The 16,052-nt window shown below is 42.9% G+C and overlaps 1 protein-coding gene across 5 annotated transcripts in view; it reads right to left on the reverse strand.

Moving 5' to 3' along the window:
* LOC141772720 (metabotropic glutamate receptor 7-like) overlaps positions 1-16,052 on the reverse strand; it is a 110,893-nt gene that overhangs the window by 39,917 nt on the left and 54,924 nt on the right. The window lies entirely within an intron of this gene.

Consider the following 16,052-nt stretch of genomic DNA (forward strand, 5'->3'; position numbering starts at 1 on the left):
TAATAAATTGCTTGTCTGAATGAAAAGGGAAGCAGGTGCTGCACATCACTCACTTCGTTTGCCGCTCATACAGGCAGATGAATGGCTTGCAAAGCAAACAAGCGATACATTTTTCATATCTTTCACATTATCTTGTCAATTGATCATCTAAGACTATGCACACATCATGTAATGCAATGTTTTACAGAGCCTATATTGGGTCTGTTACCTGGGCAACGTGCTGTGCTGTCACTTTCTTCTCTTAACATATCAATGAAGACTCACTGCAGAAATGTCTTTGCAGCACTTTTTTTTTTTTTATGAACTAGCAGTACAAGCGCTCTCTTACACCTCCCTCCTGGTGAGACCTCGGTCAATTTTCACCACCCTGCAGCATATCCAAATATTAAACTTAAGGAACTTTGACTGGACTGTAAGTGAGATGTAAGAAGTAGAAGTAGGACCTTGAGTTTTGTTCTTCCATCAAATCTATCATGTGCTTTTCGTTTCATGGGAATAATAAGTGGATCTTGATTTAAGATTTGTCAAACTACTGTATCCAAGGTCAGGAATTTCATGCTCACTTGTTTGATATTGTTGTGGGGAATTTGTGAATGGAGGTTAAATGTCTTAACTAATAGAGACAGAGCGTAATTAAGTCTCGCCCACAGCGGAGGGGAAAACAATTCATCGCTCTCCATTGACTTTGTATTGCGTGAAGGTGCCTCCTTGTCACTTTTGTCTGCTAACAAACAACAGAAAAATGGCTAAAAGCTGCTGTGTGGTGGGAAGCACTACTAACAGGGTGAAGAACCCAGAACTAAGGTTTTATAAGCTGCGGAACTGAAAAACTGAGCCTTTAAGAAGACAAAAGTGAGACATCAGCAGGAAGAATTGAAAACTGTGGGATCCTGACACTCAGTATGCCGACGTGTGCAGCAAGCATTTTGTCCAAATGTCAGTTTAAGGTTAACTATATTTATATAAGGTAAGCTAACGCAATTTGACAGTATGCAACTCGCGTTATAGTGGAATGTGGATACATCAGTAACTATGCAGTATTATGTTTGAAAGTGCAACAGCTCATCCATCATCATTTTAGTTATCAACTGCACCCCTGGTAGACATATGGTGCTAAAATAATCTTTTGACATGCTGAGATCTAATGTTTTAAACTAGCTACAGGTATTTTATTAGCGTTTCAGCCCTCGGTTGCATATTGTGGTGCCGATTGTTTTCCCCTCCGTCGGGCGTGGTTTTAGTAGTAGTATGACGCGTTGCGCTCTGTCTCTATACTATACTTCCCTCCTTAAAGGAAGCGGCATGATCTCACTTAGGCTAATGATCACTGTCAACTAACCACTGAGACATACTATCAACTGAACAGTGTACATTTAGATAACTTAGAGCAGTGGTACCTAAACCTTTTCATGTCAAGGACCCCTAAAATGAGACAAATCTAATAGGATTTTTGCTTTTAGATGTTTTATTACAGAAAGTGTAAATGGAAACCTATGACCAAAATAGTCATACATTCTGTCATTGTTTTACTTATGGAATGAATTATAGAGAAAATAAATTATATCCCTTTTTGCTGGGGCCACCTGGAACCTCCTCAAGAACCCCTGTGGGTCTCCACTTTGAAAACCACTGACTTAGAGTATCTCATAAGGATATACAACAGGCTATATCAATCAAGTTCTTTAGAAAGATGCAAGATAGTCACTTTTCTTAATGTTCAGGAAGACCCTTAATAGTCTGCAGGTGTTCTTCTTATCCCCAAACACCTCTTTAAAATCCTCAGATTTTTAGCCAAGCTAGCGGCTCTGTAGATGGAAATGTTGATCTGTGAGTTTATCCATCTGTCCACTTTAACCTATAGTGCCACCATGAGGTTCACATTTGTGGTTTTGAGTGAAATGTTTCACCAACTATTGGCTGGATTACCGGGAAATCTGGTACACATTAATGTCTCCATCGGGATGAATTGTAATAACTTTGGTGATCCCTTAACTTTCTCTTCTAGCCCCATCATCAAGTCAAAATGTGTCTAATACTCAGTTTGTGTTTAATGCTATTTAGCAAAGGTTATCATGCTAAGATAGGGATCATGGTAAACATTATACCTGCTTTGCATCAGCATGTTAGTATTCTGGAGTTAGCATTAGACAAAGCAAACTCTGCCTAAGTACAGCCTCTAAGAGCCACAGACACACTCCCACTAGGCTTGCCGTGGTAGTCAGCGTTACTGGTGTTACACAGTGTTACACGGTGTTCAGGCATACACGATTACATTACTTGCCCACCACCCCCATCATTATTTTGCTTTTTTTTATTGAAATAAAACCCATTTAGTTATTTTTTTGTGTATCAGCACTATGTTATCAATACATAGTTGGACGACGGACGCTAAAAACTGAAAGTGAAAGTGTCTGCTCCGTATGTAGACTCAGCACAGAGTAGCAGGAGTCAGATTTGAGACACCTGTGACGGGTCCAGAGAGAGAGTTGACAGACGGAGATGGAGGAGGATCTGGTGTCAAAGCGAAAAGCAAAAGCGCTTATTTGGCAATATTTCGGATTTAAACCCAATGCTATTAGGGAACCATAACATTAATGAGGCAATCGCTGTGCGGAGGACGGAGCGGTGTGTGTGGCGCAGCGGCTCCAGGTGAAAACCTGCGGCCCCGCAATGAAAGCTCAACCAGAGAGGCCACACAGCCTTCCAACGTTAAAGATCGAAGTAAGCGCTCAACATATATTGACCGTCATCTTTTCTTGTAAAATGTCCGGTGTAATCGGTAACACCGGTGTTGTCACAAGTTTATTAACCGGTGGGGAAATTTCCTCATTGTGACCTCCCTACAGACTCCCACAGACACGATCGGTGTGCCCATTGTTAGTTAACTGGCTAGTTTTTTTGGGCCAAGACGTATTGCTTTCCCTCTGAATACACTTTTAGTGTTATTTCATACAAGCTAAAAAATTCTGAAAAGTATAAGTTAAAAGGAGGATCTATCTATCTTACTGCACTCATCATCAAAAAACCCAGTACAAAGTAAATCAGTTGATACAGGGAACTAGTATGAGGTTGTTCACAATGCTGCCTGATAAAGACCTAAAGATCTAATCAGCAACTGTGTTCGAGGTTTTGAAACGGCAATCACACCCGGTGGCACGTCTGGGATCAACCTGGCGACCTCCCATTAGACAGGTGGACGCACAAACAGGGCCATGCATCATTTTCTCTGCCACCAAGTGCAGTGCCTCATCACACAGTCTAATCTAAGCACCGTATGAATGCCATCCATTTCCGTTAGAGTGATCAAAAGCAGCCGGACACTGGGGAAACACAGGAATGAGGACACGGCGGCTCGCTGATGGGATTGCTTCAACTCACAGAGTGTGAGTTATAGCTTTGACCCACAACCCGAACGGGGTCGACCGCACAAAGCTGACAAATTGAGGAGTCAAGCTCAAGACGACTCAATATGTTTCGAGTCGCCGAAAAGGAAAGAAAAATACCAACTGCAAAACCGTCGAACACAAAATCAGTGATGCAATTAAACAAATTCACAGGTGGGAATGCTGCTGTGATGCCACCCGTTAAATCACTTCAGGGCTGCCTAAATTGAGTGTAGTGGGTCAAAGAGGCAGCGCTGCAAAGTAATGGAAAAGCAACAGCAGCAGTGATTTGCATTTAAAAAGACTCTGCTTTCAAAAAAGTGAAGCATCCATTTGAAACATTTGATACGGGATGTATTTTAACAGAGCTGCTGTAGTAATACGACGCAGCCAAAAGGTGTTATAGGATTGTTGAATCACGTCCCATCTTCGCCCCAGCTGGGACACAACGCTGCTTGAACATTTGTCTCTCTGGAGCTTTTTGCTGCAGGGAACCATTTAAGATGGCGATGTCTTTTTACTTTGTCCCGGGCTTGTACCCTGTTGATATCATTTCTCAACTCCTTATTCCCTGAGAATCTAACACCTCTGTGTTTTCAGACTGTGATTTTTGTAATTACCGCTTTGACCTCCAGGTAAAAGTGCTAAAGCTTGATTGAGGAAATGCCGAGGTGTGAGGATTAAACGATACAAGGAGATGCTGACTAACTAATACTGATTAGGATCTAACACCTTTGTATTTTTCTCTAATGGGCTACAAATAAAGGGGGATGAAAGTTAGTAATTTAACCTTCTTTATGAGATAATAAGTGAATAGAATTGAAACCTTCTGAGCTTGATTATGTGTTTCTCGGTAGATTACAAGCAACAAAGTTTCGCTTTTTCCACTTCACAGTTGCATGATTGATTCCCAGAATGGTTTCAACTAAATAAGCTCTTGTTGCAACAAATTGCAGCAGATTTGAATTTCTTCACAAAGCAGAGATAATAAGGCAAGGAGAATGGATATTTTATCAACAATTTTGTATCATTTTCTGCAAATAATTAGCTTGGAACGAATAAAGGATTATTTTTCTCTTAATCCTTCATCTACATTAGGAATTTCCCCATTTCACAGTTGAACTGCATACTGCTTGCAATTTTCCTTATTTCATTAAAAGGGGACCTATTATGATTTTATGGGGCTCAAACAGAGCGTTTCAGACGGAGGGTGAAATGAGGTGCTGCAACACAGCCTGTATGAGAAGTAATTCTATAAGATGTGAAATGTGGCGTCACACGTGAGTACATGGTCTATGCTCCAGTGGCAAGGTGATGGGGATGCCTGCGAGCATCCTGCATCAAGAATGACTACAATAACCGCAAACAGATCATGAGCAACGGGCCAAGAGAGGATGATTAACGATGCCCCCTTTCAGTATCATAATTACCCAAAGTTGATGTCTGGCACCTGTCATGTGCTGTATACATCAAAGAGAGGATTGCTGAGAGTAATCGCCTTGCTTGCTCTTGAATGTATCTGGGCTGACAGGATCAATGGAAGGAAAACACAGAGGTCTGTTATGGGGGACACTGTTTTATTGATTTACCACCACAAAGTGCTGTGCGGCCGCCCTGAATAAAAATCTCTTGCTGAAGTCTGGAGGAGGTTAAGAAAAAAAGAAGGAAAGGGTGGGAGGTGGTGTGTGGGGGGAGGGTGGTAATCTGCTTACTGACATTAAATGAGAATTTCAACCTGGGTGTTTAAGAAGAGAGGTGACTAAGCGAGGTTGTGTAAAGGTTAGACACGTTCACAGTAAGTGGGAATGCCAGGTGAAGTTAATTAGAGTGCCTTGGCCTTTCCGTTGCATTTTCACATACAGCAGCCCACGAGCACAACGGGCAGCTCTAAAGGAAGGTGAGAGACTGTAATGTTTGTGCTTTAATCGTCCTGCTCTGCTAATGCGAGGGTGATGATTCTGACGGGCTGAGAGCAATACTCGCAGCTAGCCGAGCCGCTCTGCTCCGCCGTCGCTCTCATATGCTCGATTGCGGAAAGAAATGTTATTTGAAGAAAAATAGGCAGCATATGGCACAACACGACTCTCAGTTGGGGTAATGGCAACCATCTATCCTTGCCATCTGAGAGGAGGGAAATCTGCAGATATGAAACGACAGGCTGTCTCCACAGAAAACACAGTCCATGGGTTCTTAAACAAAAACTTCCAACAAAAAAACAACAGAGCTTTTCCCTATAAAAGGCAGCACTGAGTAGACGGCAGCAGTGTCAAAAATTAGGCACAGAACACTAGAGCGTTGTCCAGACTGGGTTTGGTATCCATTAATCTGAGAGCAACACTCAGAAACATAACTGCAAACCAAGTGTGAGTGGCAGAGCTGAGATGTTTCCCATGAATGGCTTTAACTGGGGCGAGGGCGGTCAGGCAGTTTCTGTTGCAGGAATCCCTGTGCTTCTATTTGCTGCATGATTAGCTTCTAAGTATATCTTGACATCAGTCAGCTCCACTCGGCTGTTTGCAACGATCTCCACGGTGACGGCGGAAATGACAGCGGGTTCTGACAGACCCTGACTGTAACCCCATGCTGCGGTCTGTGGCCGGACGCCAATGCACAGATTGTTCTCATGTCACCAGCACAACGACATGCACACACGCACTAAGTATGATCCTATGGTCTGGCCAAGGAACCATTTTGAAAGCAAAGACTACACACCCCATCCACGATGGAATAAATATTTGTTCACAAAAATCATCCCTAGTCTGAAGATTTATTTGCAGCTCCACTACTCGGCGTAAAACAGCAACGGTCGATATCCTATAAACAAAATAATACAGTACAATAAACAGGCCTATAAAGATATTGAGCAGTTACCAAGTTTTATATCTTTCGTGCTAAATCACGGCTCAGCAGCTCTGTGACACGGGATCAGACCGCCATTGGTTTGTATCCAGACAGCAGTGCCATTTGTTAGCAGGGCAGAGGTAATGACTGTGTCCATACATGCAACCTCGGGCTGGGCTTTGGTAATCTCTCTTCACCAGAGCAGGGCACTGCCAACACAGCCGAGGAGGCAGGGAGGAAGGGCGCGAGGGGGGGAGACCGACAGCTTTCCCTCCCTCGCTCTGTCACTCTCTCCTCCTCTCTTCCTGCCCATCTGTGTCTCTCACTCAAACTCTCCTTTTGTGAAGGCTGCGTTTCATCATTGTGCCCTCACACAACCTGTGACTTTCAGCCTCGCTCCGTTGTTCTCCGCCCCTCTGCGTGTTTCAGCCCCGTCGGAGGGAGACAAGTGAGTCTCATCTTCCTGTGCCTCTCTCCCACCCTGTCATCTGTCTGCGTGCAGACACGCCCCCACAGATGATCAGCAGACACTTCCTGCCCAGAGAGGTCCTCGGGCTGCCAGTTTCCCCCCGAGCCGACACAATCTGCCCTCAGTCATTTGCTCGCTTGCCACCCAACTTTCCCCTCCTAGCTGTCCTGATAGTCTCGCTCTCTCTTCTCCCTCATTTTCCCAATCTAAACCCTCGCTCCTAATAATTACACTCAGGTACAACTTATCTGCATTAGTAAATACGTATTGTGGGGGATGTAATGCTGCCGGGATTATGTTATTACGGTTTTCATCAATAGTGTATCTGCAAACTATTCACTGCCAATGCAAAATCATATGTGTAGAAGGCTCATTGTCAGTGCATTGCATTGATTTTCCAACAATATTCGCTTGTGTCAACTAAAGCATGATTATTATTTTGATGGTTATGTTTAAAGGAAAAGTGTGTAAAATATAGGGCGATCTATTGGCAGAAATGGAATATAATGTTTTGCCTTAGAATGAGACGTTTATATCTACATATGCGCAGGTCCTCTCTCCACTTTTGGGTCGGAGTCGTTAACGTTACTTGTTACTTGAGTTAACCCCCATCGTCAGTCCACTCCACCAGGAAACAAGACACGGGAAACCGCCGTTTGCTCTGGTTGGTGGGCGGTGCTTGGTATTTCCTTAACAGATCTCAACATTGCTGCCGGGTCACAAACTTTCTCATTTTACAGCGAAACAGTACACTGCAAGATGTTTCTGAAAACATTTTATGCAAGAAATAGGCATTACTGTAACTGAATATTGATTCATATTTGATCAACGCTGCCTAGTTTGACCGTTTGATCGGAGTTTGCGAGTGATTGACAGCTGCTCAGAGACGGAAGGCTCCAGATGGGCTTGTTTTCCTCCATTAGGACACAGAGGCACATGATTTTTTTCAATTACTACTGTCAGGATATAGTGACCGTTTAATGAAAATAACTATTTTTTTAATCATATTTGCTCCATTTCTACCCACTGCTGCTTTAAGGTTAGGGGGAAATAATGGTCTCAGTTAAATATTGAGAAAGTCATCACTGACTCTGAAGCATTAGATGTGACAAATTGATTTTTTTCAATATATAACTAAAACCATAGTCGTTCACTAACCAAGTGTAACAGCTGCCTTAACCTATGAGGGACGCAGGATGTAAACTCTAGTCTTCAGTGTCAAAGACCTGTGCTTTGTACACTCACACTTACGTTGCTAGCAAATATAACCCAGGAAGCAATTCTGTTTCCTCCATATCGTATTTGGCACTAAGAAAATTAGATGTTAATAGATGCGTTTTGTAGGCGAGATTACACTCTCTTTTTTTTTAATTCCCTCTCTTCCACGGTGCTCGCCAAGGCCAGCCTCACATCACACTCCTACTATATCTCCACCATTTTCCAGCCAGTTATTCTACAAGGACCTTACCTGAATAGTGTTTAACCAGTCTGGGTGTTTAGTGTTCTTTGCAGCAGCTTTTTTGCAACAGGACCCACAAACACCACGTTTTCGGAGTTGCCCACACCGCTGAACTAGACTCTGTATTACATGACAGAAAGTTAGGCTTTCATAATCCTTTATCTAACACGACCTTCCACCGTCTCCTTCTTTCCGCCCACTTCCCCTTTTCCCAGTCGATTCCCTCACCCTCCGTCTCTCCCGCTCCCACCATGCCAGTCCCCTGGGCTGCTCTGGTGCTCTGTGCCGGGCCCCAGCTCTTGCATGGCTGCCCTGCCAGAGTGTATTTTAAGACAACCAGCGTGTTTCTCCATGGGTACAGAGGCTAGGTATGACTCACAAATCAGATATTTGACCAGGAGAGCCACACAGTAGAGTAGAGCCGAGGCGTGGGAGGAAAGTGTGGATGGCTCACAAAGGGAACCTGACCGACCTCTTTCTTTCCATCTGGTAAACAGACTGCTATTTCAACTCTATTGGTGTTTCAAAGAAATAATCGTTTCCCTACACCAAATAATAGCTCTCAAAGCCTCATCGTAGAAGAGTCTGTACTAAGGAGAGGCTCATCATCTATGAAGTTCACAGTAAAGGTGCAGTGTTGCCGTCACAATGGAGCCTACTACCATGACTTGAAGGATCTTGCCTTTCAAGCTGACATGACTTTGTGTGCTATCACACATGACAGTTATTTTGTACGGTTATTGTATCTCTTCAAGTCATTTTTGTAAAGCTTCTTTTGACGTAGGCTTCACACAAAGCGAGGCCCTGCAGAGAACAATGCAGTTCAGCAGAACAGCCTTGATCATCGTGGCTGTGCTGTGTGCTCTCTCCAGGTGCGACAGAAACCTCGACTCACGGTAGGAATGAAACACAGCCTGCAGGTTTATGACTAAGCCGTTATCAAATGTATTCCTTTATATCCACGGGGTCTCACATTACAGATGGCTTGTATCGATTTCTTCCCGACTGCAAAGTGCACTGGACACATCTTTGTTTTCTTTCACCGTGTTCTTTTACAGCCTGCATAATAACTTTTTTTTCTCAGAGAAATATGAAATATCAATAAACCAATACTGAAATATGCATAGCTTATGCCTTAGGGTGGAGAAAAGCAAGACTATTCTTTCATGAGAAACATACGAAATGCAAATGTTTTGGGAATTGTTTGGTCTGTGCAACATCTTTGCATCTCTGCCTCATTGCTCCGTCCAGTTCTAATCTGGCTCTGACACATTATTCGCCAAAGACCGAGCATAGGTGCATGTTTTCTTCCCACCTACACCTGGAGCATGCACGGTCTGACACATTCATTGTCAGCCGTGCACCTGCAACACTCTGACCTGCATCCCAATGACTGCCTCTGTACTACCCCCCTCCCACCTCCCATCTCTCCCTGTATAGCTCTCTCTTCAGACTCGACAGAGCATCATCGCCAGGCTCATTTCTCCCCTAATAGCGCAGACAATGCGGGTGAGCCTCCTCGATCTCGCTCTCCTCTCTGTCACTCACAAGGAATTCTTTAGCAGGGCCGTGTAATTACCAACTGATCACAGCAGTGGAAAAATATCACAGATATCCTATTCCTTCTGTTAGTGTGTCTGAACCCCTTCTTGATGCTATGAACTTTAAATATATGTACCGGTTTAGAACAGAACAGAACAGAACAGAACAGAACAGAACAGAACAGAACAGAACAGAACAGAACAGAAGACTTTAACAGGCAGTTATTTGCACGCTTAGCATTGCCTGCAGTGCTGCCTTGAACCTCTCCCTGGGTTGAGATTATAATATCTTATCAGCAGAACACCTGCAATCACAACACATGGCAAATCCGCCGGTATGGATCTGAGTGTCAGAGAAGTTGCAAATGTTAATAAGAATGTGAAGATGAATACGCTTCCCTGCAAAAGCCTCATAATAGCTAAAACTGCTTTAATGCCTGCTGTTTAGTACTATGCATCGTGGTAACTGCAACGGTTTTCACAGGAGGTGTTTGGAGATGGACGTATGCAGCCGCGGTGTAATTTACGCAGAGCTGATATTCTTATGTGGCAGGAAATAGGCAGAATTAGCTGCTTAAACTGCCACTCACAGCAAGATACTCACAGTCATCGAGCAGGGCTTTTTACAAAACTGGCAGAACAACAAAAAAATACTATAAAAAAAGAGAATAATAATCCAGAAATGCATTCACAAAGAAAGTAGTTAAAATGGATAAACAAATGAAGGAATAAATGAACAAACAAACACAGAAACAGATAAAACGTTCAAAATATAGCAGCATAAAACTGCAAGTAAGCAAAACCTGAGTACACCAGAGTATAAAGCTGATAATAAAAGCGATTTGAAAGACAACCTTGAGTGTGGTTAAAAAAAGTCTTCGCTGTAGGGCATTTCACAGTTAACTATAGGACTTTATTGTTTAGCTGCAGAGGCAGACCTTGCTCCAAGGCTTTATACAAATCTCGTCTTCTTGGCTGGAATTGGCACAGTCTAACTGGCCCTCAAATTAACTATCTATGACCTGAAGCATTTGATTGGTAGACGCTGTTCGTGGAAGTACACACCCACAGTCTGGGAGGCTCAGTTCAGGGCACTAAAGACCCTTCGCCCCCACAGTTTCTGGGTCCTAATGGCAAAAGCACAGTCAGTTCCTCTTCTGTCAAGACAGGGGACAGTCAGAACAGCCCGAGGATCTCAGGCTGAGTGTGACTCACGAGGAAATAAAAGGTCTGCTGAGAGTCAGACCACAGCTATATGTTTTCAATGTGATCTGGATGTCAATCTTGTAGCCAACTAGCTGATGTTAAAATCAGGAACGTATAGTCCCTTAATGGTTAGAACTCTGACTGCTACATTTTTAATGAGTTGGATGCTCGAGGCAAGAACATGGAAAGTGAAAAGTTCTGTAAATGTAGAAGCAAATATATGGTCCTGGTTAGTTTTGCAAATTATTGTTTTTCTTTAGGCACTTTTCAGCCACATGGCTCTAGGGATGGAAATTATGGTCGTTTGTCTCTGGGCGTGCAAAGCTTTAATGTGAAACTGTTGTTTATTAGCCATGCTGGTGGCGTGGCTATAGGGATGTTGATTTCGTTCGGTCTGTCGGTCTACCACTTTGGTCCAGACAGAGATATTTCAACAATTATATGATGGATTGCCGTGAAATTTTGTACAGACATTCATGACGCCCAAAGGATGGAGCCGACTTGGTGGTCCCCTCTAGCCAGCAGGTCAAGGTTTTCACTTGCTTTTCCTGTGAAATATCTCGAAATCTACTTCATTCTACTTCATGGTCCGCAGAGAATGAACCCTAATGAATTTGGTGATCTCCTGACTTTTGCTATAGCGCCAATATGAGGTTGACATTTATGAATTAGGGTGAAATGTCTCCACAGCTATTGGAGGGGTTGCCATGAAATTAGATACAGACATTTATGTCACCCTCAAGATGAACTGTAATCACTTTGCAATCCCCCGTCTTTTCATCCAGCGCCATCATTAGCTCAAAATTTTACTGTATTTTGTGCAATTCTTTGGTTTATGACTCTCTTTCCTCTCGTCCATCTGCCATTTTTCCTTCAGCGCAATGCATGATGGTATGTAGTGCTACTACGATAGTATACTACTATAGTGCACTACTTTTCATGACGCATTGTGGGACACTTTGACCCCACTATATAGGGTATCATAATTCTCACTATACATTCGGACAGCAGTACAAAAGGGCAAACTCACTAGATAGGCCACTATATAGAGAGTAGTGAGAGATTTCGGACACAGCCCATGTTAGCATTGTCATTGTGAGCATGTTAGCATGCTGACATTAGCATTTAATTCAAAGTAATGCAGCCTCAAAGAGCTGTTAGCATGGCTGTAGATGCTTGTTAGACACTTATCTGGTTTTTGAGGCTTCATTTTACTAACTACAGTGGACTAATGGGATTTGAGCTGCTCATTACTTTCTTCTATTCATTGCACTTTAAAAAGGAGCATACCATTGGTTTTCAAGTTTTAGCCCATTTACTACAAATGATGTGCAATTTATATCACAGCTACTCATCCAGCAGACCAGGCTGCTGTGCTTTAGACTTTTTAAAGCATTTCTTTTTTACCATTGCAGACATCCATTGTTTTCTAATAATTTCTGTACAAAACTATATTGGAAGACTCTTTAAACTGTATTGAGTTGTGTAATTTAAACTGTCTTGAGTTGTGTAATCCATCACAGTGAACATCAGATCTGCACTTTTTGTTTGTCAAAGTCACATTATAGTTATCTGCTCTTTAACTGCATTACCCCACAATGACAATGTGACGCAAAATGGCACGGTCACTTAATACTACAACTACTACTACACATTATACTGTTATGTGCTCTGGAGCAGGGAGGTATAAAGAAAGGTAGCTATTGTATAATTGAAAAACCTTTAGGTAAAGCTTATTAAAGTCTCTGTATGTCTGCTCTGCCCGCGGCCCACTCTGATGTAAATTATCCTGTGTTCAGTCGTGACCTAGCCACTCACGGGCTCTCCGCTCTGCTCTGTGCTGCAGGTGTAGTGCATCACCGAGGGCTTCTGACCTGCTAGTCCTTTCAGCAACACACTGGCTCCGCTGCACAGCCAGAACAATGGACATTTGTCCACTCAGTGAGCACAAGAAGCTTTTCTTTTTCCAGTACCGTACTGTTGTTCAACCTGCCAACTCTGGAAGGACTGGACACAGTCTTTAGATATGTGTAAACAGACTCATTCTCACTGAGATCATGATTCATCAGAGCAAGTGTCTCGACTAATGGACCGAGAAGATTTATGTGGAATGTGTTTTTGTGACACGCACATTTCACATAACTTCCACTCGCAGTGAGACAAAGTGTCAGCAGGCTGCACACTGACATGTATTTCAGAGCCAGAATCAGAGATGCGCAGCAGACGCCAGATCAGACAATTACCCTCAGACAAGTTAACCAGCCGAAACAAGAATAGGCCCAGTTGAATACAATGGAAATGTCACACACACCGCTACTGAAGGCTTATCTTTATTTTCAACAAGAGCACTAAAATGTGTCTTCCCCCCAAACAACTCAAGTCTGCTCATAACAGAATCTGTCAAATGAGCTGAAGTAAGACAAAAACAACACATCAGACTTTTAAACTTGTTGCTTCATTGATCATCCACGATCATCATGAAGTATTTCATATGCCAGTTATATTGAGTAGAGATTTTATATACACAGACGTTCTAGCCTTCAAAGCCTTCAAAAGATGACAGAGTTCAGAGGAGATAAATTCTTCTAAAGTGGTATTATACAAGCTAAACCTATGAACACAGTAGCAAGAAAGTATTAACATAAACGTTAACATCATCATCGTAGTGTGACTCTGTACAAGAAAAAAAGGCCTTGTGGTAAACTAGACTACTTGAAGCCGCTCTTGCTATGACCAACAGAGTGGGCGGATTTAAGTGCCTTGTGTTTATTTATTTCATAATTTCATGTTCATTAGAGCACATTCAAAATCATAACCTCTGTGTGGATGGTTTCTCCAAATAAAAGGTGTGATGTGTTTCCAACTGTGCACAGGAACTGGAAAAATTGCTTGAGCAGTGAGAGCGTAGGATTACTACCACCCTAAAACACACACACACACACACACACACACACACACACACGTACACAGGAATATATTACTTGGGAGGACATTTCATTGATTCATACGCTGGAGGCTTTAGGCTGACCTTAACCATAACCACTACATGGATAACCACAACCTCTTCCCCCAACCTTAACCTACTCTAAGAGTAGCCTCAACCAAACACTAAATCTAATGGTTAACCTTGTGGGGACAAGCTTTCTATCTCCAGAGAAGTGAGTCCTCATAATGATCAATGAAAGTAAAAACACACGCACGCACGCACGCACGCACGCACGCACACACTTGTTAAGCTTGATTTATAGTTGTACATTAAGGAGTTATGGCATGTAGCCACCAAAGCTAAGCTGTAAGCGATGACAGAACTCACGTACGCCTAGGGCTGCACAATCAATCGAATTTCAATTACGAATTTGGCTTCAAACAATTATGAAAACAAGATAATCGACGTAAAACAATTATTTCGACGCATTCTGTTTCACAATAACAAATCCAGCACGCCCCTTTCCTTTACAGCGGGGGCGCTTTCATCCGCTCAGTGGGTCAGTAACAGTGGCTCGGTGTGTCAGGACCCCCTCGTGGGAACTCACCCCGGTGCTGGCTAGCCCTCGCCGGGCATATTTCCTCCGTAGTGGTGCGCAGCAACCGGCTCTAGGTCGGCTTGGAGAAGATGTCAGCAAGCTCACCTGACCCGTCTTGAAACTCGGACCCCGTCTCGTTTACCATGCTTTGTGGGTGTGACCTTTTTGGCGTGCCATCACCATTCATATCTATACAACCAATGTGTTTATGATTAAATTGTTTACTGGAGCACAACGTTGTTTACAAGAGCACAAAGTTCTTCCCAGATCTAGCCTCTTAATTTTACTCTGGTGATGCATTTAATTAAAAAATGTAGGCTACAAAATGTTCTTTCTAAATGCAGGATGTTTCCAAAGTCAATGAGTAATCGCGTTAAATAATCGTGATCTCAATATTGACCAAAATAATTCTGATAATTTTTGCCATAACCGAGCAGCCCTACGTCCGCCTCCTCAAAAATGTAACAACACATTGGGGCTACGGAGATACCATATGGGGACCGCGAGAACTGGGATAGGTCAGTTGGGCTTGGGTTTGGGTTTCTGTTGCTTATAGTGAAGACAATGTGGAAGAAGTTGAGGAAAGACTCTTCTCCAGTAACAAACATCTAGCAAAGACACTGTAAACGATCTGCTCACAGAAACCCCCGCTCTCTATCGCAGCAAATGAATAAAGGTAAACACGGCGACTGCACCGGGAGTAGTCTCCTGTTCAGTAATGAGACGAGGCGAAATAGGCATTTAACCAGGATGTAAGTCCAGTTCTACCGTATAAGAATTTACGAAGCCCATATTTGCTCTATATCACAAAGGGAATGAAAGAATACAACAGTACCTGTGGGGAATATAAATAAATCAAAACGTGGCCTGATCACGTACAATACATCTGTCTGGTGTTGCAGTGGCGCCATAAACGGTTGAAATCTGACACTAAATTATGAATCAAAATGCTGGAGGCATCTACAGCGAGGCTCCCGTAAACCCCTTGCGTCAAGCATAAACTTGGCTTTACATTAATTCTCTTGCATTAACCAGAAACCAAATCACAGCACTGAAATTTACTGGATAACCTTGTGTCCCCATAGTCCCCATAATGTGAATATTTAAACATATTTGTATCCAAACAACATGACTAGTACAAATAAACACATACAGGGAAAGCTTCAGCCATAATATGTAAACTGGACCAAACTGACGGAGGTATTTAAATCAGTATTATACAAAACAAAACTTATTTATCCCTCCTATACATCTTAGGGTTGAATCCACTGGCAGGATTGCAGGGAGAACGATGTGTGACTGGCTGATGCAACACACAGATGGCTTTGCATCCCAAAGGTCTGAGTATATTCCCTGGCAAATATCACATTTGATTGCCCTTCGACCTCCAGGTAGAGAGCGCCTGACAGCTCTATGCATAATCCAATGATAAATGACAAGCTATTGATCTTCTGAACCTCGTTGGGGGCCACATGCGAGTACTCTAACACTGATAGGCAGTTAAAAAACACTATATCCTGTTAGTGATAGCGCCAATCCGCTAGTCAATTGTAGTTTAAGCAACCCTATTTGAAAAGGAAAGAGCTTCCCTAATTTGCAAAATGTCAGTAGTGATTGAGGTCTTCCCCC

Source organism: Sebastes fasciatus, chromosome 8, assembly GCF_043250625.1.
Source record: "Sebastes fasciatus isolate fSebFas1 chromosome 8, fSebFas1.pri, whole genome shotgun sequence".
Lineage (NCBI taxonomy): Eukaryota > Metazoa > Chordata > Actinopteri > Perciformes > Sebastidae > Sebastes > Sebastes fasciatus.